A 25,841-nucleotide genomic window follows, 5' to 3' on the forward strand; every position below is an offset into this window, starting at 1 on the left:
AACAGATAGAACATGGATTCAGACATGAGAAAAAAGAGTGCTCATGTACATCATTTAAGCCTGTCCGACTGTACGTAAGTGGAGAAGCGGGAACAGGAAAAGGTTTTATGATTAAAGCCATTGCAACTTATTTGCAGAAAAGGACTGAATCACCGCTGTCTTGTGTTGTAACCGCTCCAACTGGACTGGCAGCACATAACATTAAAGGGATTACTATACATCGTTTACTGATGCTGCCAGTTGAGCATGATAATAAATTGCATTACAACAAGCTATCTGGAGATGCGTGTTCTGAAGTTTCCAGAGTCCTGAAGAAAATGAAACTTCTTATCATTGATGAAGTAAGCATGGTCTCAAATCTAATGCTTGCTTTTGTGCATTTGAGAATGCAAGAAATTCTTAGAACAGAGTATGATGTGTTATTTGGAGGAAAACACATTATTGTCTTTGGAGATCTACTACAGTTGACTCCAGTAAAAGGACAACCAATGTTTAAAATGCTCACGCATGAAGATACCAGGAAGTCGCTTGGAAGCATTGGAAATGTTAATATTTGGTTAAATTTTAAATATGCAGAACTGCTTCAAAATATGCGACAGGGAAAGTATGAAGTGTATAAAAATATTCTACAAGATGTAAGAATCGGAAAAGTAAGTGAGCTTGGGAAAGAAGCTTTACATGCTCGATTAATTTCAAATTTGTATACAAATGAAAACATTCTTCCAGAGAATATTTTTTTAAAAATTACTGAGAAGAAATCTGGCATATGTTTGATGCCAACTCTGCAAGAATGTTCCATCTTCAACAACAAAATGTTAAAGTTAGAAAATGAAGAGATTGTGAAACTGGAAGCAATAGATAAAATAGAGCATATGGGTGCAACAATTGTTTTGTCAGAAAATTTGAAAACAAAATTGGATTCATTAGAGACGAATATATCTAAACAGCTGTTTTGAAAAGACTCTGAATGTGTGTTTAAATTGTCGTATCATTTTGAGAATGAATTTAAATGTTGAAAGAGGTCTGGTAAATGGAGCAATGGGTCATGTTGTTGATTTTGTGAATTATAGAAATAGAGATGGAATTGAATTTTTAAAAATAGAATTTGATGGCATTGAGCAAGTACGATTTAGAAAAGGGTATTCAGATGTGAGACCCTTGCTCATTGCACCATCAGGATTCAAGCAAACCGGGCCGAAGACGGCTGTAATGCCAGAAACCGGTCCCCGGGAGCTTGTTTCCTTCCCAGTGTAAGAATTGGCTTTTGTAGTTTGGTTTGCCCTGTTCCCATCATGCACTGGGACAGGAACAGACTAATTTGCATACAGCCAGGTTCTGAAACTGGGATGGTGCAGTGAGCTAAAAAACGGTGTTGGATCTAGCCCTGATCTCTTGACTGGGTGAGAGCTTTCTGCTTAATTCAGAGACTCTGTCCCTCACCACCCCTTGTTGTAAATATTTTTGTCCACCCTAAGCATGGAAGGGTATTCTCAGATGTGAGACCCTTGCCCATTGCACCTTCAGGATTCAAGCAAACCGGGCCGAAGACGGCTGTAATGCCAGAAACCGGTCCCCGGGAGCTTGTTTCCTTCCCAGTGTAAGAATTGGCTTTTGTAGTTTGGTTTGCCCTGTTCCCATCATGCACTGGGACAGGAACAGACTAATTTGCATACAGCCAGGTTCTGAAACTGGGATGGTGCAGTGAGCTAAAAAACGGTGTTGGATCTAGCCCTGATCTCTTGACTGGGTGAGAGCTTTCTGCTTAATTCAGAGACTCTGTCCCTCACCACCCCTTGTTGTAAATATTTTTGTCCACCCTAAGCGTGGAAGGGTATTCTCAGATGTGAGACCCTTGCTCATTGCACCATCAGGATTCAAGCAAACCGGGCCGAAGACGGCTGTAATGCCAGAAACCGGTCCCCGGGAGCTTGTTTCCTTCCCAGTGTAAGAATTGGCTTTTGTAGTTTGGTTTGCCCTGTTCCCATCATGCACTGGGACAGGAACAGACTAATATGCATACAGCCAGGTTCTGAAACTGGGATGGTGCAGTGAGCTAAAAAACGGTGTTGGATCTAGCCCTGATCTCTTGACTGGGTGTGAGCTTTCTGCTTAATTCAGAGACTCTGTCCCTCACCACCCCTTGTTGTAAATATTTTTGTCCACCCTAAGCGTGGAAGGGTATTCTCAGATGTGAGACCCTTGCTCATTGCACCATCAGGATTCAAGCAAACCGGGCCGAAGACGGCTGTAATGCCAGAAACCGGTCCCCGGGAGCTTGTTTCCTTCCCAGTGTAAGAATTGGCTTTTGTAGTTTGGTTTGCCCTGTTCCCATCATGCACTGGGACAGGAACAGACTAATTTGCATACAGCCAGGTTCTGAAACTGGGATGGTGCAGTGAGCTAAAAAACGGTGTTGGATCTAGCCCTGATCTCTTGACTGGGTGAGAGCTTTCTGCTTAATTCAGAGACTCTGTCCCTCACCACCCCTTGTTGTAAATATATTGAGCAAGTACAACAAATCAGTCGTTGTTCTGCTAGATTTTTGCTTGTAAAAGACTTATATGTTCGCCGAAAACAGTTTCCTATTTGTTTGGCATATGCGGTGACAATTCATAAATCTCAAGGTTTAAGTGTAGATAGTGCTTTGGTGAACATTGGAATTCTGTGTTTAAAGAGGGTATGGCATATGTGGCATTATCACGAGTCAGAACTTTATCAGGATTGTACTTGAATGAGTGTGATGAGACAAAGATTTGTGCAGATCTAGATTGTGTTAAAGAATACAATAGGTTAAGAAGAGAGTATGCTCCACATTTGCCTCAATATCCTCTGTTTGAAAAACGTGTGGCAGGCCGAAAAAGAAGAAATGAAAATAATTGCAGTGAGGTAGTAGCAAAAAGACAAAAAGTAGATGAAACTGTAATTGTAAGCAGAAAGAAAAAGCATTCTGTTCAAGATGTTGTTGGATTTCAATTTGAAAACAGTTCTGGTGTCAACTGCTATGCTAATGTAGTGGTTAATGTTGTTTTTTTTCTTAAAACTTTACAAGAACAGATTGTTGAAAATCGGGATCAAAGATTCGGCGGTTTATTGAATTCTGTGTTTCAGAAATGTAGCAGTGATAGAGCAAAAATAGAAAGTGTAACAGAAATTCAAAATATTTTAGACATGTGTTCTGGTCAAGATAAATTTTCACAGAACATTCAGCAGGATTGTCAGGAATTTTTAAAGTATTTGTTTGGTGTTTTGGTAGATGAAGGTGTAGATGTAGAAAATCTTTTAGCCTTTCTTATCAATGGCAGCATGACTGCCACAATTGTAGTTTATCAAGTACTACTAGAATAGACACTGAGGGCCCGATTCACAGAATGAACTTACTACTTTTGGCATTCACAGAATGCACTTACTACTTTTGGTATTCACAGAATGAACTTACTCATTTCGGTATTCACAGAAGTTAGGACTACTAACTTTAGGACTCCTAAATGCCTTCTGTGAATACCGAAAGTCTTAAAATTAGGATTTTTCTCAATTTAGTAGTAGTAAACTTAGGACTACTAACTTTAGGACGCCTAAATGCCTTCTGTGAATACCGAAAGTCTTAAAATTAGGATTTTTCTCAAATTAGTAGTAGTAAAGTTAGGACTACTAACTTTAGGACGCCTAAATGCCTTCTGTGAATACCGAAAGTCTTAAAATTAGGATTTTTCTCAATTTAGTAGTAGTAAAGTTAGGACTCCTAACTTTAGGACTCCTAAATTGAGAAAAATGGTAATTTTAAGACTTTCGGTATTCACAGAAGGTATTTAGGCGTCCTAAAGTTAGTAGTCCTAACTTTACTACTACTAAATTGAGAAAAATCCTAATTTTAAGACTTTCGGTATTCACAGAAGGCATTTAGGAGTCCTAAAGTTAGTAGTCCTAACTTCTGTGAATACCGAAATGAGTAAGTTCATTCTGTGAATACCAAAAGTAGTAAGTGCATTCTGTGAATGCCAAAAGTAGTAAGTTCATTCTGTGAATCGGGCCCATAAAGATTTATATATTTGACTTTACCAGACTGCAAATCAGTGTCATTTAATAATCTAGTTAAAGCAGCTGATCATAATATGGTGTGTACCCAATGTAAGTGTCCAATGCTGTCCACATTATTTATACAAACCTATGGTCAGTATGTCATTTTAGTTTTCCAACGATGTAAACCTGATGGAACTAAATTGACAACTTGTATCAAAAATGTTGTGGCTTCTCAGTTATCAATTTCAGGAAGAACATTTAGAACTGTAGCTATTATTTATCATGACGGTCCTTCGACAACATCAGGACATTATACATGCTACTTAAAATGTCAAAAAGGTTGGAGTTACTGCAATGATTCTCATTTAACTTATAAACAACGTTTGCCTTTTGACTTAAAAAATTCTTACCTAGTGTTTTTAGAACCAAAGTTTTAGTAAAGGTAATTGGCCTTTGAAGACGGGAGCAGTTAATAAAAGGTAGTTAGTTAGTCTAATGTTTAAAATTATTTATCTCATATAGGTACTGTAAGTGGATCTCATAGTAAGTGATATCGGTTTTATAGGAAATGTTGAACATGAGTGATCAAAAAAGAGAATATGAAGTTTTTAAACATTGTGAAAATGTCATATGAGCTTTTCTTTGAAAACTTCGGGTAAACGGTAATTTCAGAGTTTAATTAGAGAAAATTCAAAATATACTCATATATCTGACACTATTTGGCCGTAAGCAAAGTTCAAGGTATGAGTAATATAGTCATAACTTAACACAAGGATGAAAATGAAAACGTTGAGAACTATTTCAGATGTTCTTAGATCTTTTTTCATAGAAAGTCGATGAAATTGAAGTTTTAGAGAACAGCAGAGTATTTTCCTACGAAAAGGACCTTCACTATCTACTATTTGGCCTCAAGGAAAAGTAAGTGAATCAAAGATTAGTGTACATATATGATTTGTAAGTGTATATGGTTTTTTGAAACTCAATCTTTTAGATTGTGTTTTTTTTTCCCGCTGTTATATGATGAAGAGTTTGAACTCACTGTTTTAAGTGAAATTCAATATATTCTGAGAACAGCAAAAATAAACTATGTAACATGTTGTTTAAGTTATTCTATAGTTTGCATTGTGTAATTTATATTGTATTCCCATTGTCTCACACTCATTTTCCGTTTTGCACCCTTTTTCAGCTCTCTTTACTCACTTACACTGCCTTTCTTTCACTTTGTTTCATCGCTGTTCTGTTACTCCACTTCTTTCACAACTCCTCAATCCAATTTCAACTGTCTGCATTTCCTCTCTCCCTTGCACCACTTTGCAGCTTTCTCACATTCTCTCAGTACCACTGATTTAGTTCTCTTCCCCTCTCTTTCCTTCTTTTGCTCCTTTACTCTTTTTCCTTTCTTCACTCATTGTACTGCACTTCACTCAGTCCTTCTCTTTGTATTTCTGTGTACTTACTTCCTCACTCCTTTTTCCTCTATCGTTCTATATTAACCTCATTCCTTTCATCCCTTCACTCTGTCACTCCCCTTCACTCACTCTCAGTCATCTTCCATTCCTCTTTCTTGTAAATGGATCCTCATTTAGACTCCTTTCCCTTTCACTCATTTTCCTTTTACTTACTTCTCTTTCCTGATTTCGTTTTGGTATCTCACATTCTTTTAGTATCTTACTTACCTTCAGTAATTTGTTCTCCTATTTCTTTTTCCCTCTTTTTTGTCTTTCTACATTACTTTATTTATGTTTCTGTATCCTTCACTCTTGCTTTATTTCTTAGTACACTTTTTTTGATTTTTTACCTCTTGACCTGTTTCTTCTATTTTAAAATATATATTTTACTAATTATAACTTTTTTTTCTTTTGTCTTTCACAGATATAAAGTGTAGTTTAAACATGCAATTAAGTTTTCATTAATTATATGGTAAGTGTGACTAAAAAATGTAGTTTGTCATCACCCTTTGCTTTAACCTCACTACCTTTCTCACACCCTACCTCACCCCTGTTTCCTTAATCTGCTTCCCTCACGTCTTTTTATCCTCCATGTTTATTTCCCTTTTCCTTACTTTCCTAACACATTCAACTTCCTTCAGTCTTCCTGCTCACCCATACTCCCTCACTTTCCTTTCTTTTCTGGTTCACTCAGTCCCTTTCTATCCTTCCTTCCTTTACTCTCTCTGCTCTTTTCTCTCTGTCACTCCCCATATCCTACCCTTATTCACTTTTATCCACCCTCTTTCACTGATCTTTACTTACACTCACTGCTCTTTTCTTTCCCTCCATTACCGCTGGTCCTTTTCTCTGGTTCCGTCACTACCCGTCATTCCCCATCCTTTACTTTCCTTCCTTTTACTTTCATCACCCATTCACCTTCTCCCAGAACCTCTGTTTTAGTCTTCTTCCTCTTTCTTCTCTTCTTTTGCTCCCTTATTCATTTTCCTTTTCGCAGTTGCTTCCACTTATACCTTTTCTCTGTTTTACTATCTATTACACAGTCCCTCTGTGTTCTTCCTTCTAGCTCTCTTTCTCTTTACACCACTATCTCTGTCCCCTTTGCTCATGCTCACTCCATTATTTTTATTTTTTTATTTTTTTTGGTACGCTCCCGGGACGCGCCCCGGTACGCGCACCGGGGCGTGCACCGGGAGCGCTCCAGGGTGAGACATAAAAAAAAATTAATATACTTTAAAAAAAAGGTATTATATTAATATACATATATATATATTCACTAAAAAAACCATAGGTTTCACACTAGTTATAGTTAGGAATTAGCATTTAAAAAACCTATTAAATTCACTGAAAAAAACCATAGGTTTCACACCAGTTATAGTTAGGGATTAGCATTTAAAAAACCTATTAAATTCACTGGAAAAACCATAGGTTTTACACCAGTTTTAGTTAGCTTGAAATTTTACTGACATAAAACCATTGAAATTCCACGTTATAGTTAGTTGGACTCACTATAACTTGCGCGCCTGCAATGCACTGCTGATGACGTCACATATTACATCACTCATGACATGGTCAGTGACATCACTCATGACATTATTGATGACACCATACAGTGAATGTGTGTCTTTCTGAAAAATAAATATGTTTTATATATGTATATGTAAAGGTCGATAGACGAATAAATGTTTAAATAAGTACATGCATGAATGAGTGACTCACTATTTGTATGTATTTTGAAGACAGCATGTGTGCAAGACTGTATGGGTGGATGATTGTGTGTATGGGTGGGTTAGTGAGTATGTGTTTTTATAATTGATTGTTTAAGAGAGTAAATATTTTTCCGTTTCTGTAGAAGTATGTGTAGTGGTGTGTATATAGCAGTATAATCAAGTAAATGTTTTTTTGATAGTTTATTTGCATGTGTGAATTTGTGTGTGAGTAACTATATGGATGAGTATTAGTGTGTAACAGGATGTATAGGTGTATGAGTACATATGATGAGTAAGTACATGCATGAGTGACTATATAGAACTGTTGGTGAATGAGTGGATTATGTATGTAGATGTTGGAATTACCTAATAAGTTGTTGTAATTGGTATTGGTTTCTCCTTTTTTAAGAAAATTTTAGTTTCTATTTTTGAATGTCTGTGTCAAAGGTTATTTTATGCTGATAGGAGGTCTGCCAGTTTGTCACAAGGATGTTGTCATCAGTGATGTCATTTGAGATGTCATGAGTGATGTAATATGTGACGTCATCAGCAGTGCATTGCACGCGCAAGTTATAGTGAGTCCAACTAACTATAACGTGGGAATTTCAATGGTTTTATGCGAGTAAAATTTCCACCTAACTATAACTGGAGTGAAACCTATGGTTTTTTCAGTCAATATATATATGTATGTGTGTGTGTGTGGTGTGTGTGAACTGTTTTGCTGGATATATATATATATATATATATATATATATATATATATATATATATATATATATATATATATATATATATATATATCCAAAAACTACCTCGCCGTTAAAGAAGCAAGAGGACACGGCGGGGACCTTGGCGGGGGTTCTTTATTTAGCAGCTTTTTTGGCATAAGCATTTCGGCTCCCATGAGCCTTCCTCAGATGCCGTAGCTGAAACGAGGTGAGTCCAACTTCCTCCTTTATAATATATATATATATATATGATTTAGTGGGTACGTAACTGACTATATAAGTGAGTGATTGCTGCCCACAAAAGGACAATCAAGTTTACCCAGTGCAAAGCTCAAGGGCAGCGGCTGCCACCAGGCACTGGAGCCTGGCAAGAGTTCCTGTCGCGCATAAAAGTGGCGTGCGGGAAGGTCACAGAGTTAATTCAAGGACGACATTCAGCCTACAAAGACCAGGGAACCCTGCACAAAATGGAACGCCCACCAAAGGCAGATAATTAAAGCTAAGGATTCAGCTGTGTCAGAGTAGCAGACTAAGCTGATGTCGACAGATCGTTTCCCCCGAAGAAGGCAGATTGAACATGCCGAAATGCATTGGGACTAAAACGATAAATGAATACCTTGAATAAAAGCAGTTAAACAGTCCGTGAAGGAGTGCGACTCATTCTTCTCTTTTGGGGAAGGTGCTTTGATATATATATACATGTTGCCGAGTATACTACAAAGTATGTTTTCCATGTTTATTAGCAAGTTTGCACAGGTGTTTTAAGTTAACCACTCGCTTTCACTTTAAAAGGTGTACCCAGTCAAATGAGCGCTGTCATGTGATCAAGGCTCCGTTAGAGCCGAAACGTTGGTGACTCTTTCTGCGTGAATAAATCTTTACACACCTCGAGGTCCGTGTCCGGAGTCTGCTTGCTGTGTTGCGCGAGCGTGCGAGCTGGGAGACAGACGGTGCACAGGATATATATATATATATATATACGTCAAGGTGTATTGTTGAAGAATGAGTGGGTGTATGAGTGTCTGAGTGGATGATTTAGTGGGTACGTAACTGACTATATAAGTGAGTGATTGAACATGTCTTAGTGAATGCTTTGTGAACGACTAACCTGTGGGAATGTCAGTATCAGTCTGTCAGTTGGTGTGTAAGTGGCTGCATGGGTTGGTGAGTAGCTACATGAGTGTCTATATAGGTTAATGATTGATTATCTGAGTACCTGTATGGGTGCCTCAGTGTATGTGTGGGTGGGTGTGAGGGTTTGTGACTCCCTGCATGGATGTGTGAGTAGGTGGGTCACTTGGTATATGGGTTAATGAGTGCATGTGCGAGGGGCTGTATGGGTGAGTAAGTGTGCATATGACTGTGTTCGTGAGTGAGTGGATAGCTCAGTGGTATATGTGTAAGTAACTACATATTCGAAAGGCAGTATCTGTGAGTGTTGGAATATATAAATGACTATATGTGGGAGTGAGGATTGTGAGAGTGACTATATGGATGAGTGAGTACTTGTGTCAGTGATTGTATAGGAGAGTAAGTATTTGTTAGTATCTGGATGAATAAGGGTGGTGGTATGAGTATAACTGTATAGGTGAATAAATGGCAATGTGATTGATTCTTTGCATGGCTGACTAGTTATGTGAGTAACTCAATGGGTGAGTGGCACTGTGTGGGTGTCTATGGGTATATGAATGCATATATCATTGGCTGTATAGATGAGTGACTGTGTGAATGAGTGACTGTATGGGTGAGTGAGTGGATGTATGTACACCTATGAATCAGTGAGTGGGTATGTACTAACTGGTATTGGTGTATCTATGGTTTTGAGAATGGTAGTCTGTATTTTAGAGTGAGTGTATCAAAGGTTATATTAGGATGTGAAGAGGTGCATCAGATATTAAGTGGATGATGTCATCAGTAATGTCATTTGAGATGTCATCAGTTATGTCACTGACTATGTCATGAGTGATGTAAGTTGTGACGTCATCAGCAGTGCATTGTGGGGGCGCGAGTTAACTATAACGGCCGAAATTCTCTGGTTTTGTAGAAATGAAATGTCAGCCTAACTATAACGTCCCTGCAACCTGCGGTTCTTTCAGTAAATTTTTAAGGTTTTTTAAATGTTAATTCCTAACTATAACGTCCCTGAAACCTGTGTTTTTTGTCAGTGAATTTCTATGGAGTTTTAAATGCTAATACTAACTACACCGTCCCTGAAATCTCTGTTTTATTCATTGAATTTCTCAGGTTTTTTAAATGCTAATTTCTTACTATGCCAACCTAGGTAGGACATGTGCAGAAAGAGGAAGAAAGGCACAGAAAGAAGCAAGAGAACTGTAGAAAGAGGCAAGAGAGGTGCAGAAAGATGAAGAAAGGTGCAGAAAGAAGCTAGAGAAGTGCAGAAAGAGGCAACAGAAGTCCAGAAAAAGGAAGAAAGGTGCAGAAAGAAGCAAGAGAAGTGCAGAAAAACCAACAGAGGTGCAGGAAAGGCCTACTTCGACTGTACCTTACAACAGATAAAGTAGCCTAATTACTAATCCTTCTCCCAAGATGTCTTAAACCTCACTTTTCTCTTGAAGGTTCACTATTACTCGACCGCTCAGAATGTTAGGCCGACCAAATATAAAACAGCAATCCTCAGCACATCACTGTTGTATGTCTGACCAAGTTTATGAAGGTATGCATGTGTGTCTCTTCTTTTACCTAGTGACATTTACATAAAAATAAACATACAAATTCTTGAATACCTGTGTTTCAAACAGCATACTCTGTAAATATGTGTACAAAAAGGTGTATGTATTTCTTTCTGACCATAATACAGGGCACATGGGTATTTAATAGTATATTTGATGGGCTCTATAACACCTATATACATGAGATATGTCTGCCTGTGCAACTGAATGACAGAGCAGAACTGAGTAGATTTGACCACCTATAGGAGAAGTTTCCTGCTTTTTAAGCTACCATCTTCAGATGCATAACACACGTGAGAATACATATAAAAGTAGACATATACCTCAGTCACAAGAGCACGCAGCCCTTTAAACTTGACAGATTCCACTTCCCATTTGAGTACAGAAAGAGGTGAGACAAGTTCAGAAAGGGGGGACAGAGGTGCAGACAGAGGCAAGAGTGGTGCTGAAAGGGGAAGAGTGATACAAAAAGAGGTAAGAGAGTTACAGAAAGAGGCGAAAGAGGTGTAAAAAGAGGGAACAGGGTGCAGATAGAGGCAAGGGAGGTGTAGAAAGAGGCAAGAGGGGTGCAATAAGGGGCAGGAGAAATGCAGAAAGAAGCAAAAGAGGTGGTGAAAGGGGCAAGAGGGGTACAAAAAGAGGCAGGAAAGTGCTGAAAGAAGCAACAGAGGTGCAGAAGGAGGTGAGAGAATTGCAGAAGGAGGCAAGAGAATTGCAGAAAGAGCGAAGAGGGGTACCGAAAGAGGCAAGAGTGATGCAGACCTTTTGCAAGAGAGGTGCAGGAGGAAGCAAGAGCAGTGCAGAAAACACCCACAGAGGTGCAGAAAGCAGCAAGAGAAGTACAGAAAGAAGCAGGAGAAGTGCAGAGAGAAGCAAGGGAGTTGCATAAAGTGGGTGAGTGTAAGACAGAAGCAGTGCAGAAAGAACCAACAGAGGTGCAGAAGGAGGCAACAAGGGTGCAGAAAGAGGCAAGAGGGGTACAGTAATTTGCAATAGAGGTTCAGAAATCAGCAAGAGCAGTGCAGAAAGAACCAACAGAGGTGCAGAAACAAACAAAGGGGGTGCAGAAAGAGGCAAGAGAAGTGCAGAAAGAAGCAACAGAGGTGCAGAAGCAGGCAAGAGAATGGCAGAAAGAGGCAAGAGAATTGCACAAACAGGTAACAGAGGTGCAGAAAAAGAGAACAGTGGTGCAGCTAGAGGTAGGAGGGGTGCAGAAAGAGGGAAAAGGGGTTCAGAAAGAGGCAAGAGGGATACAGAAAGAAGCAAGGGAAGTACAGAAAGAAGAAAAGGAGGTACAGGAAAAGAAACAGGGGTGCAGGAAGAGAGGTGTAGAAAAAAGCAAAAGAATTGTAGAAAGAAGCAACAGATGTGTAGAAAGATGCAAGAGAAGTACAGAAAGAAGCAAGAGAGTGCAGACACAGGCAAAAGAAGTGCAGAATGAAACAAGAGCAGCACAGAAAGTACCAATAGAGGGGCAGAAGGAGGCAAGAGAGGTGCAGAAATTTGCAAGAGAGGTTCAGAAAGAAACAAGAACAGTGCAGAAAGAACTAACAGATGTGCCGAAACAGACAGGAAGAGTGCAGAAAGAGGCAAGAGAAGTGCAGAAAGAAGCAACAGATGTGCAAAAGGAGGAAAGAGAACTGTAGAAAGAGGCAAGAGAGTTGCATAAACAGGCAAGCAAGGTGCAGAAAAAGGGAACGGGGTGCAGAAAGAGGCAAGAGAGCTGCAGAAACAGGCAAAAGAGGTGCATAAAGAAGCACGAGCAGTGCAGAAAGAACCAACAGAGGTGCAGAAGGAGGCAAGAGGGGGCAGAAATTTGAAAGAGATGTGCAGAAAGAAGCAAGTGCAGTGCCAAAGGAAACAACAGAGGTGCAGAAGGAGTGCAGAAAGAGGCAAGAAAAGTGCAGAAAAAAGCAACAAAAGTGCAGAAACAGGAAAAAGAGGTACAGAAAGAGGGAGCTGGGGTGCAGACAGAGGTAGGAGAGGTGCAGAAAGAAGGAAGAAGTGTACAGAAAGAGGAAAGAGGGGTACATACATTTGCAAGACAGGTGCAGACAGAAGCAACAGCAGTGCAGAAAGAACCAACCGAGGTGCAGAAATAGGCAAGAGGGGTGAAGAAAGAGGCAAGAGAAGTACAGAAAGAAACAAAAAGATATGCAGAAAGAGGCAAGAGGGGTGTAAAAAGAAGCAAGAGAAGTATAGAAAGAGTCAAGAGAGGTGCAGAAAGATGTAAGATAGGTGCAGAAAGAAGCAAGAGAAGTGCAGAAAGAAGCAACTGAAAAGCAGAAAGACTCAAGAGGGTGCAGAAATAAGCTGGAGAAGTGCAGAAAGAATCAACAGAGGTGAGGAAAGAGGCAAGAGAAGTACAGAAAGAAACAAGAGAGGTGCAAAAAGAAGCAAGAGAAGTGCAGAAAGAAGCAAGAGGGGTGCAGAAATAGACAAAAGAGATGAAGAAAGAGAGAACAGGGGAGCAGACAGAGGCAAGAGAAGTACATCATGAGGGAAGAAGAGTGCAGAAAGAGGCAAGAGGGATACAGAAAGAAGCAAGGGAAGTACAGAAAGAAGAAAAGGAGGTACAGGAAAAGAAACAGGGGTGCAGGAAGAGGCAAGAGAGGTGTAGAAAAAAGCAAAAGAATTGCAGAAAGAAGCAACAGATGTGTAGAAAGATGCAAGAGAAGTACAGAAAGAAGCAAGAGAGTTGCAGACACAGGCAAAAGAAGTGCAGAATGAAGCAAGAGCAGCACAGAAAGTACCAATAGAGGGGCAGAAGGAGGCAAGAGAGGTGCAGAAATTTGCAAGAGAGGTTCAGAAAGAAACAAGAACAGTGCAGAAAGAACCAACAGATGTGCTGAAACAGACAGGAAGAGTGCAGAAAGAGGCAAGAGAAGTGCAGAAAGAAGCAACAGATGTGCAAAAGGAGGAAAGAGAACTGTAGAAAGAGGCAAGAGAGTTGCATAAACAGGCAAGCAAGGTGCAGAAAAAGGGAACAGGGTGCAGAAAGAGGCAAGAGAGCTGCAGAAACAGGCAAAAGAGGTGCATAAAGAAGCACGAGCAGTGCAGAAAGAACCAACAGAGGTGCAGAAGGAGGCAAGAGGGGGCAGAAATTTGAAAGAGATGTGCAGAAAGAAGCAAGTGCAGTGCAAAAGGAAACAACAGAGGTGCAGAAGGAGTGCAGAAAGAGGCAAGAAAAGTGCAGAAAGAAGCAACAAAAGTGCAGAAACAGGAAAAAGAGGTACAGAAAGAGGGAGCTGGGGTGCAGACATAGGTAAGAGAGGTGCAGAAAGAAGGAAGAAGTGTACAGAAAGAGGAAAGAGGGGTACATACATTTGCAAGACAGGTGCAGACAGAAGCAACATCAGTGCAGAAAGAACCAACCGAGGTGCAGAAATAGGCAAGAGGGGTGAAGAAAGAGGCAAGAGAAGTACAGAAAGAAACAAAAAGATATGCAGAAAGAGGCAAGAGGGGTGTAAAAAGAAGCAAGAGAGGTACAGAAAGAGGCAAGAGAGGTGCAGAAAGATGTAAGATAGGTGCAGAAAGAAGCAAGAGAAGTGCAGAAAGAAGCAACTGAAAAGCAGAAAGACTCAAGAGGGTGCAGAAATAAGCTGGAGAAGTGCAGAAAGAATCAACAGAGGTGAGGAAAGAGGCAAGAGAGGTACAGAAAGAAACAAGAGAGGTGCAAAAAGAAGCAAGAGAAGTGCAGAAAGAAGCAAGAGGGGTGCAGAAATAGACAAAAGAGATGAAGAAAGAGAGAACAGGGGAGCAGACAGAGGCAAGAGAAGTACATCATGAGGGAAGAAGAGTGCAGAAAGAGGCAAGAGGGATACAGAAAGAAGCAAGGGAAGTACAGAAAGAAGAAAAGGAGGTACAGGAAAAGAAACAGGGGTGCAGGAAGAGGCAAGAGAGGTGTAGAAAAAAGCAAAAGAATTGCAGAAAGAAGCAACAGATGTGTAGAAAGATGCAAGAGAAGTACAGAAAGAAGCAAGAGAGTTGCAGACACAAGCAAAAGAAGTGCAGAATGAAGCAAGAGCAGCACAGAAAGTACCAATAGAGGGGCAGAAGGAGGCAAGAGAGGTGCAGAAATAAGCTGGAGAAGTGCAGAAAGAATCAACAGAGGTGAGGAAAGAGGCAAGAGAGGTACAGAAAGAAACAAGAGAGGTGCAAAAAGAAGCAAGAGAAGTGCAGAAAGAAGCAAGAGGGGTGCAGAAATAGACAAAAGAGATGAAGAAAGAGAGAACAGGGGAGCAGACAGAGGCAAGAGAAGTACATCATGAGGGAAGAAGAGTGCAGAAAGATGAAAGAGCAGTGCAGAAAGAACCAACAGAGGTACAGAAAGAGGCAAGAGGGGTGCAGAAAAAGGCAAGAGAAGTGCAGAAAGAAGCAAAAGAGGTACGGAAAGAGGTAAGAGGGATGCAGAAAGAGGCAAGAGAGGTGCAGAAAGAGGCGATGGAGGTGCATAAAGAGGCAAGAGAGGCACAGAAATGTGCTAGAGGTGCAGAAAAAATCAAGAAAGATATAGACAGAAGCAATAGAAGTGCAGAAAGAAGCAACAGAGGTGCATAAAGAGGACTCCATTGCCCAGCAACCAGTGAGGATGTGATGCTTCTCTTCACACCGGGAGGTGCGATAAAGTTTGTGGCAGGCTCCCACAGTGCAAGACGCGCATGGGCATGCCTGGGCCACGCCCGGGCGAAGCCCAGGACAAGGGCGGGCCCAATTGTGCCCGCCATAGACCGGAGGAGGCTGGGCTGGGCCACCCCTTTAACGGGCTCCATCCACTAAGCGCTGTTGGGGTGAGTCACACATATCTCAGTTCTTCTCAAGCAAGGTGGAAAAAATTTTTGCATCGCTAGAAGCGCCAGTGGCACAGAATCTGCAGGCATCCAGATTGGGGAGCCAGACAGCAGTCAGCCAGAGCTCTAAATTGCAGGACATCGTCCCAGTGGAGGGGGACGAGATCAAGAGACACTTGCTGAGCTTAAAATCTGGATCACACTATGATCCCTGTCCAGTAACAGTTGCAAAGCTAGCAGCAACCCCTATAGCTAATGCTCTAGCTGGACTAATCAATCAGTTATTTGAGATGGGGGACTTCCCATCGAGCTGGAAGTGGGCTTCCATTAAGCCGCTACTAAAAAAGCCTAACTTGGACATCTCGGACCCCAACAACTATCGGCCAATCCCAAGACTTCCTATGCCGGCCAAGATCATAGAAAGGATTATGAACATCCAGCTTAGTGCACACCTAGGAACTACTCAGGGGCTAGACATCTCACAGCATGGATTTAGACCAGGCCACTGTACGGAGTCCGCCCTGATCAAGTCAACAGAAGAGGTCAGGAAGGTGATGGACTCCGGAGATCGGGCGGCACTGGTTATGCTGGACTTGTCGGCAGCCTTTGATACGGTCCACCATACCATCTTGGTGGACCGGCTGGACGAATGTGGGGTCCAGGGGACGGTCTTAGATATTTTGAGATCTTTCTTGACCAATAGGGTCCAGGTAGTTGCGCTAGGGGACTTTGAGTCGAAACCCTTCCAACCATCTTGTGGGGTCCTCAGGGTTCCTCAATTACCCCTACCTTGTTCAATGTCTATGTCTCCTCCCTGGCCCCAGTCATCCGCTCCCATGGGTTCGAACTCACATCGTACGCAGATGACACACAGATTGTGGTGTCACTGCTACCAGGGAGGGAGACTGATGTGGCCAGCAAGTTCCAGGAGTGCATGAAGGCTATGAACAAATGGATGGCCAGAAACTGTTTAAAACTCAATTCGGCTAAAACCGAAGTGATACTGTTTGGCTCTACGGTCAACTTTTGGGGCCCGAGTTGGTGGCCAGAAGAGATGGGGAGTCTTCCTATTCCTGTCAATAAGGTCAAGAACCTAGGGGTCACTATAGATGATAGACTCTCCTATGGACCTCAGGTAAATGCCTTGGCCTCATCTAACCACTCGACATTGAAAAACCTCCAGAAGGTTCTTTCGTTTCTCCCAGGGGAATGCAAAAAAACAGTTGTGACAGCCTTGGTTCTCTCACGATTGGATTACTGCAACAGTTTGCTCCTCGAAGCCCAGCAGGGAATACTTGACAAGTTACAGATACTGCAGAATGCAGCAGCGCGCCTACTGACAGGCTTGCCTAAGTTTGCATCTATCTCCCATGAACTGGTGAAACTACATTGGTTGCCAGTAAGGAAGCGGATCCTATTCAAAAGCATGTGTATTGTCTATAAGGCGACCCATGGTATAGGCCCAGCATTCCTGGGGCAACATTTTCCCCTGTACAAACCAGGTAGACTTTTGAGGTCAGCCACTTTGGGATTGATCAAGACCCCACGCATCAGGAAAGTGTGTTGGGGAGGCAGGAGTTTTAGCCGAGGGGCGGCGGTGGCCTGGAATGCTCTTCCTGTGGCACTCCGACTGTCCCCTGAGTTGATGACCTTTCGGAGAAAGCTAAAAACACGGCTTTTTGTAAACTAATTCCGGGGATATAGCTTTAGGAGCTATCAAGACAGCGCCAGGACACCGTACGGTAACAGTGCGCTTTACAAATGTCTCAAATAAATAAATAAATAAATAAATATCTAGTAACTGCGTGTGTTGAAAAATCACGTTATGGGGAGACGTACCATCATACTAAACTCCTGCCCCGCTACCTCCATAGACTGTATGCTGGAAAGAGCAGTTAATATTGTTGCCACTGAGATCGAGCTAACCGAGAGGCGACTGTCCTTGGGACTGGCAGTTCCACTGTCTGCTTCTTTGGCAGGGGAAGATCAAGACAATTGTATTAGCCCCCCCTGATGTCGAATTTATTGTTTAGTAGCACTAGGCATTCACCAATTTTGGGAAGTGGCTGTAACAAGGAAAGTAATCAGGGCAATGAGGGTAATGGGGCTATTGAGGATTTCCCAGTAGTGGCTTGCAACAAGGATATTGTACCAAACATAGATGTCTCCCCAAATCCAGTAATTACAGGGGCAAAAAAAAAGAAGAAGACTGACTAATCCCACCAGCTCCAAGAGGAAACAACCGCTGTTTAAAACAGCAACGCACCGCCCTGAGCTCATAGATTCAAGGTACAGTGACCCCAGTGAGCAGAGAGACTGCCGATGTCACTGTCGACTTAACTTCATCTGAAACATGAATTCACTCTATCCACACCCAGACTGAGTCCACAGCAGCTCCTTCTACTCATTTTAGACTTGGTGATACATCAATTGACATCATAGTGGACATTGTATATGAGCGTATCAGAGACCTTGTAGATAAGAATTTTACTGCACTTTGGAAACGCTTAGATCGTTTGGAGTCTTTGACAAATAAATTAAGCACACACACCAATATCCCTAAATCAACCATCCAACAAAGGGAGGTTTCCCAATTGCAGTCCTCTAATGTAATGACCTCAAATCAACAAAGGCAACCCCTGACACTTATGCCTGTCCCTCTATCAACGCCTGTGATACTTGTAGCAAAGTAATCACACAAGGGGGCTAGAGGAGGTTCAAGGACCAGCAGGAGCCGACTTCCCATTCATAATTACACGCTACAAAAGAAGCCCTGGGTCCGTGTTAGTAGGGAAGTCTAGCATGTGACTCAATGTGCCTAAGTGCATATCAGGGGATTTCCCTTTTTAAGAACAGTTCCCCTCAAACACCAAAGGTGTCATACTTCATCATGCGGGTACCTCCTCACTTGAGAGACCTAGTCCTCACGCAGGCTACAACCCCTTCGCTGCAAAGGAAAGAGCTCAGGGATGTTTTGATGGGGAGGCTGGGTGTACTAAAACCCCATGAATGCTTGGTGTGTTTGAAAAAAAGGTGCAGTGCTATGTTATAAGTGATTAAAACTGGCTACGGGGTCAGCTGTGGAGCTACTTTTATTCAGCTGCCAGGTGTCAGGATTAAAACGAAAGTAATGCTTGTAGTGCAGGTGCCAGGATTCAAGGCCTCTGCACTCTTACAAGACCAACATGTTTCAGCCTAATAGACCTTGATTAGTGTAACAGCTGATCAAAGGCATTGATAACAATAATTTGTTTTCTAAAATGATAATAGCATATCCATCACTCATTGATATTTGTCTGTCATGTATCGACCCCAACCCAGAGGCAATTAATTATTTTAGCCATTCATATGTCGGCATTAAACAACTGATTTCCAGGACTGCATTAGACACTAACCAGAGCTCAAGATGGTTTAACGGCGCTTGCTGCGGAGCAACCAGAGAGCTCTGAGCAGCCCTTGCAGCGACACCAATGGAATCAACTCTCTGAGGTGACATTATAAACAAGTGGCCAGGCAATGAAAAGATGAGATCCTAAAAGAAACCTGGGACAATCTTGCTTGTGCTGCTGGACTCAACAATGGAAATGGTTTTTGGGCAGCAGTGAAAGATATGAGATCTATGGGTCTTACACTCACACACTTAAGCTGTAACATAAGAAGTGAAACTTGGGAAGCCCACTTTTCTAAGATTTACACAGCTCCATCTCAGATTGAGGACCCCTTTAACCTACATGCTGCTTCGCGGATTCACATATCCGTGTCAGAAGTCGAGGACGGCATTCACCAAAGCTTAGGTAACAAGGCCCGCAGCCCTGACGGGCTTTCCATTGACCTTATCAAGCATAAACTGGAGTTCTGTGTGACCCTTTTACTTAACGTTTTTAATAATTTAACAAATACTTTTATTCCCAGCACATGGTCCACCAGCATTATCGTGCTGACTTTTTAAAAACCCTAGCTGTTACAGACCGATCTCTCTGATTGATAACTCACTGAAGATTCTTGAGAGGATACTGTTTAACAAACTCACGTCTTGGGCGGAGGAGGACCACATTTTAAATAAGTGCCAGCTAGGTTTTAGAAGTTAATTGGGAACCATAGAACAGTGCCTGATTATCAGAAAATACACTGTAGCTCGGAAATCTCCCATTTACTTGGCTTTTATGGCCCCTACAGGTCACGCTTGGGGTCGTTCCTTTTAAAGTATGGGTTGGAAGAGGTTTTAGTTTATTTTTCAGCTTATTTGCACAGGGACTTGAAGGCATGGGTGAGGATCGGTAAGGATAGGGAGGTCTCAGGGGACATTAATATTGGTAGAGGGGTCAGGCAGGGGTGCGTACTGGCCCCTCACCTATTTATTTTATTCATTAAAAATTAACATAATGTATTGTCCCAACTTACCAACGACGTCCCGAGACGTTTACATCTGATTGCACTTTATTATATTAGGCTGCTATTTGTTAAATATCTGATTGCACTTTATTATAATATGCTGCTACATGTCGCGGGCCATTTTGCCAAAGCTTTTTATGAAGTTGCTGTTGTTTTTATTTTGTGTATTGTCTATAAATGTATTTATTTCTGCTGGTAATTTGACCTGTGCTTTTATGGATATTTTATATCCGAATAAAGATCTATTGATTTGTTTTGATAAAGAGACAAGAGGGGTGCAGAAAGAGGCAAGAGAAGTGTAGAAAGAAGCAACAGAGGTACAGAAAGAGGCAAGAGAGGTATAAACAGAAGCAGGTAAAAGCGGTGCAGAAAGAAGAAAGAGCAGAGCAGAAAGAAACAACAGAGGTGTAGACGGAGGCAAGAGGGGTACAGAAAGAGGCAAGAGGGGTACAGAAAGTAGCAAGAGAGGTGCAGAAAGAAGCAAGAGCAATGCAGAAAGAAACAACAGAAGTACAGAAGGAGGCAAGAGGGGTACCGAAAGAGGCAAGAAAAGTATAGAAAGAACTAAAAGAGGTGCATAAAGAGGCAAGAGAGGTGCAGAAAGACGCAAGAGAGGTACACAAAGAGGGAAGAAGAGTGCAGGTAGAGGCAAGAGGGATGCAGAAAGAAGCAAGAGATGTGCAGAAAGAATCAAGAAAAATCCAGAAAAAAGCAACAGAGGTGCAGAAAGAGGCACGTAAACTGCAGAAAGAGGCACGAGAGTTGCAGAAACAGGCAAAAGAGATGCAGAAAGAGTGAACAGGGGTGCGGACAGAGGCTAGAGAGGTGTAGAAAAAGGGAAGAGGGGTACAGAAAGAGGCAAGAGAGGTGCAGAAGGAGACAAGAGAACTACAGAAAGAGGCAAGAGAGTTGCAAAAAATCAAGAGATGTGCAGAAAGAAGGAACAGGGGTGCAGAAAGAAGAACAAGAGGTGCAGAAAGAGAAAAGAGAGGTATAGAAACAGGCATGTGAGGTGCAGAAAGAAGGGAGGTGCAGAAAGCAGAAGAGTTGTGCAGAAAGAGGCAAGAGACGTATAGAAAAAGGAAGAAAGGAGCAGAAAGAAGCAAGAGAAAAGCAGAAAGAGGCAAGATAGGCACAGAAAAAAGCAAGAGTGGCTTGCACACAATTAGTACCAATTTAACACCCACATTTAGCAATAAGTAAGAGGTGACCATTCTAGGTTTGCAAAGGGCCTTCCAACGCAGTATAACACTTGTTGCTGCATTTTTGGTAACATTTGAGCAGTTTGAGCTGGAAACAAGGTTTTTTTTGTTCAAATCTTCAAATTATGCAGCAGATGATGGATTGTGTGGCAAATGCGGAAAATGTATATTTGCGCGAAAGTCGGTGCAGCTAAACAGTCACATAATTCCAGTGGCCCTATCAATACCTTTGACTAGGTCTAGAAGCCCCCCTCGGTGTTTACTTCTTTTTTTCATTGAGTTCATAGATTTTCTCCTATGAAAAACTAGGAAGACTAAACTTGAGGTTACAACTCCACAACACAGACTATCACACAATTACTCTCATAACACATAATCCTACTCTACATAATTCCTACACACTAAATACCACATGCTTTCTATCCAGATAATTACATTGCACAACATACCACATAATTCCACTACACACAACCTACATCCACTACACCCCAAGAAACATTATTAAAACACTTTTACTTTTACAACGCCAATAGCTCTAACTCTTGCAGATGCAAAACCTATTACATTGCAAATGCTTCTTTAACTAGTAGTCGCGTTTGCAGAGTGGTGGAGAAAGGATGCTGGGCCTCCGACCAGCACTCAGGAATTCTGCTGTGTAGGACTTGTGGGAGGTACCAGGAGGGCTTCTTAGCCCTCAAAGTCCCCCAAGAGTAAAGTGGACTTCATGCCCCATTCCGTAGTCTGCCAGGAGGCGCGTTTGAAGAGTGGTGGAGAAAGGGGGCATTGCCTCCGAAGACATCTTAGCAATCCCACTGTGTGAGACTTACTGGAGGTAACTAGAGGGGTAGTTGGCCCCAATTCAGAACGCGCCAGGAGGTGCATTTGCACAGTGGTGCAGGGAGGAGGCTGGGCCTCCAGCAAGATGCTGGCTTCTCTGTTGTTTTTCTTTTTCTAGAAGTGGGGCTGTATGGCCCCTCTTCTCCTCATTTGTTTAGGGCCCTAGGGACCCCATCCCCCAGGGCCTGACCCATGTGGCCCCCCTCCTCAGGCAAATTATGGGCCCAGGAACCCATTCCCTGGGACCTGGCCTCTTTGATGGGGACCGTTGGGGAGCCCCAATGCCCCCTTGATCCCTGCTGGCTCCCCGCCTCCAGCTGGAGCCAGCATTGCTTTTGGGGAAGGGGAGCTGCTAACATGCAGCTCCCCTTTTCCAAAAGCAATTCTGGTTTGCTTCTTGGAAGCTAGAGCAGGTTTCCTGCTCTGGCTCCCAAAAAGCAAAGGAGTGTTTGCTATGGAAGGGCGGGAGCCGTATTCCTGCCCTGCCATAGCAAACGTTAATGTCTCGGGGGTGGGCACCCTGGGACATTGCAGTAGCTGGCCCTGGGGGTGGAGGTCCCCAGGGCCATAGAGGGCTCCAGGAGTGGTGCCCCGCGGCCCCCCTCCCAACTGATTACAGCCCCAGAAGGTGGTGGTCCCCAGGGCCGGGGGTCTGCTACAGACCCCCAAATTTAAATTACTGTATGCCCCGGGAGGGGGTGGTCCCCGGGGCAGTGTGGGTGGGCAGGAGCCCCACACCTTTAATTTTTTTAAAAAGCCCAGGGAAGTGGAGTTCCCGGGTGGTAGTGGGGGGCTGCAGTGCCCCCCGCACTTAATGGTTAAAGCCGAGGTGGCTGCATGGGGGGCAAGAACCCCCCACTCTTTTTACTTTTTTTTAAACTAAAGCCCCAGAGATGTGGCGGTCCCAGGGGCTGCGGGGGCTCCGCAGGCCCCCACTCTATTGTTATATATTGCCCCCGGGACCTGGCCCACTGAGGGGCTTTAAAAAAATGAAGTGCGGGAGAGCGCACTTTGTATTTTTTAAATATTCTTCTGGATTCGCCTACCAAGTGTGACGCCGGCTGAACTTTTTTTTTAAAAAAAATGCTTTTTTGTGCCTGGGGGTCCCTTTGGGACTACCCTACCACCTCTTCTTTATTATTTTTTTTTTCCTTTTTCTAGTGACTCGGTTCTACCGAGTCACAAGATGGCTGCCAACATATTCTGGTTTGGAGTGGTGGCAGCCAATCAAAATAAAGCTAGTGATTGGGAGAATTTCCGGCTCCTCCTCGGTGCTCAGATATCAATATTTTCATTTTTTAAATTTCTCAGCAACTGCTAAATGTATTTACGTCATTTAAAAAAAAGTGCTCTCTAAACCAAGAGCTACCTTTTTGCCAAATTTGGTGTAATTCCATTCAGCAGTTCAGGCTGTAGCCTGTTCCAAGATTCCAATGGAAATTAACATGGAGAAAGCACGTTTTGGGACCCCCCTTTTTTCTCGGCCCCTGCTTGACCTGAGCCGGTCATTAGTTTTAAATATTTCGCAAAGATTCGTCAAACAGCTCCAAAGATATTGGCTAAAGAAAAAACGCTTTTTAAATAGAAACAAGGTCCTAACTATAACTAACTACTGGCGACCACCAGTAGGTAATATATATAAGGAGGTTAAAGTGAGGGTGGTACCCATTCCGACTTCATAGGCATCTGAAGAAGACCCGAGTGTCGCAATGCATTATGCCTGTTGTTCACCTGCAGTAAAACGATCTTCCACATAATCCCCACTGTGTCCTTTTGGTTACTTGAAGAAGAAGTTGCCGTCTGATTTTATGTTTCAGCACGCATACCAGGAGCGTGCGAAAGGACCCGCTTCCAAAGAGTCCGAGAGTGTTCTGGTGACATCGAAGTTATCCAAGGTATTGGGAGTACCTCGGACCACCTTGGAAAACCTACCCAGCAAGTGGTTTTTGCTCTAAGGCAACCCAGATCTGACGGGGGAAAACAGGCACTGCTCTGTGTTTCCGTAACCCTGTTGGACGAAGTTAATGAGGCGAAGCGTTTGGGGACGCGAGGGAGATCGGGCTTTCAGCATATGGGATTACATTTGGGAAAAGAGCACCCACCTCTACAAGGCATCTAACAGCAGCAGTGTAAAGCCATCAGCCCCATCGAAGTCAGAATCCATCCAGGGACTTTTGGGAGTTGTAGTCAATTACAATGGACTACAAAAGAGAGACTATGTTCGTTATTGGGGCCAGCTGTACTCCACTCAAATGGGAGGAGCCAAGGAGGTTAAAGTAAGGGTGGTACCCATTTCCAACTTCATAGGCATCTGAAGAAGACCCGAGTGTCGAAATGTATTATGCCTGTTGTTCACCTGCAATAAAACAATCTTCCACATAATCCCCACTGTGACCTTTTGGTTACTTGAAGAAGAAGTTGCCGTCTGATTTGATATATATATATAAAACGGCTTTGTCCAGCCATGGAGTAACGCACCTCTACAAGAGCGCCACACCTGCCCGCAAAGGACGTTCGAGAAAACCAGCGGAAAGCTTTCAGGGCAGCGGCTGCCATCAGGCACTGGAGCCTGGTTTGAGTCCCCATCGCGCATAAAAGAGGCGTGTGGGGAAGTCATGGAAATAATTCAAAGGTCAGAAGCCATCCAGCCTACGAATACCAGGGAACCTTGCAAGAATAATTGGAACGCCCACTGAAGGAAGCAAAAGGATTCAGCTGTGTTCGAGAGGCGAGATATGTTGATGTCTGCAAACCATTTCCCCCGAAGAAGACAGAGTGTAAATGCCGAAATGCATTGGGACTAATAAGCTGTTTGGAATACCTTGAATAAATACCAATTTGATCCGTGAAGGAGTGCGACTCAATTTCTCCTGTGGGGGAAGGTTTGTGATATATATATATATATATTCACTGAAAAAACCATAGGTTTCACACCAGTTATAGTTAGCTGGAAATTTTACTGATATAAAACCATTGAAATTCCCACGTTATAGTTAGTCGGACTCACTATAACTTGCGCGTACAATGCACTGCTGATGACATCACTCATGACATCACTGATGAGACCATCCAGTGAATGTGTGTCTTTCTGAAAAATAAATTTGTTTTATATATGTATTTGTAAAGGTCGATGGAAGAATAAATGTTTAAATAAGTGTGTAAATGGATGTTTTTTTAAAAAAAATTGGTTGGGTAACTGGCATATTATGTGTATCTTAGTGAATACATATATTAGCGAGTATTGTTTAAATATTTAAATGTTTGTATCAGTGTTTCTCTTTGTGTATAAGTGGCTGCATGGGGTTGGTGACTGACTCACTGTTTGTATGTGTTTTGAAGACAGCATATGTGCAGGACTGTATGGGTGGATGAGTGTATATATGTGTGTGTTAGTGAGTGAATGACTGTCTCACTAGTGTCTTCATTAGTAACGACATATGTTTTAATCTAGTATATGTGAGTATTGATGTATATAAGTGAGTATAGTATATATAGTGAGAGATTGTAGGAGTTCCTGTGTAAATAAGTATGTGTTTCTATAAGTGATTGTTTAAGAGAGTAAGTATGGGTAAGTTTCCTTAGAAGTAAGGTGGCAGTGTGTGTATAAATGTATATGCAAAGAAATGGATGTTTAATAGTTTATTTGCATGTGTGAGTATGTGTGTGAGTAACTTTTGGATGATTGCTGATGTGTAACAGGATGTGTAGGTGTATCACTACATATGATGAGTGAGTATATGTATGAGTGACTATATAGAACTGTTGGTGAATGAGTGGATGTGTATATAGATGGTGGAATTACTGAATTGGTTGTTGTTACTGGTTTGGGTATCTCCATTTTTTAGAAAATGTTTGTTTCTATTTTTGAATATGTGTTTCAAGCGTTACATTACACTGAAATTAGGTCTGTCACTCTGTCACAAGGATGGTGTCATCAGTGATGTCATGAGTGATGTCATCAGCAGTGCATTGTACGCGCAAGTTATAGTGAGTCCGACTAACTATAACGTGGGAATTTCAATGGTTTT

Source organism: Lissotriton vulgaris, chromosome 3_1 (genome assembly GCF_964263255.1).
Source record: "Lissotriton vulgaris chromosome 3_1, aLisVul1.2, whole genome shotgun sequence".
NCBI lineage: Eukaryota > Metazoa > Chordata > Amphibia > Caudata > Salamandridae > Lissotriton > Lissotriton vulgaris.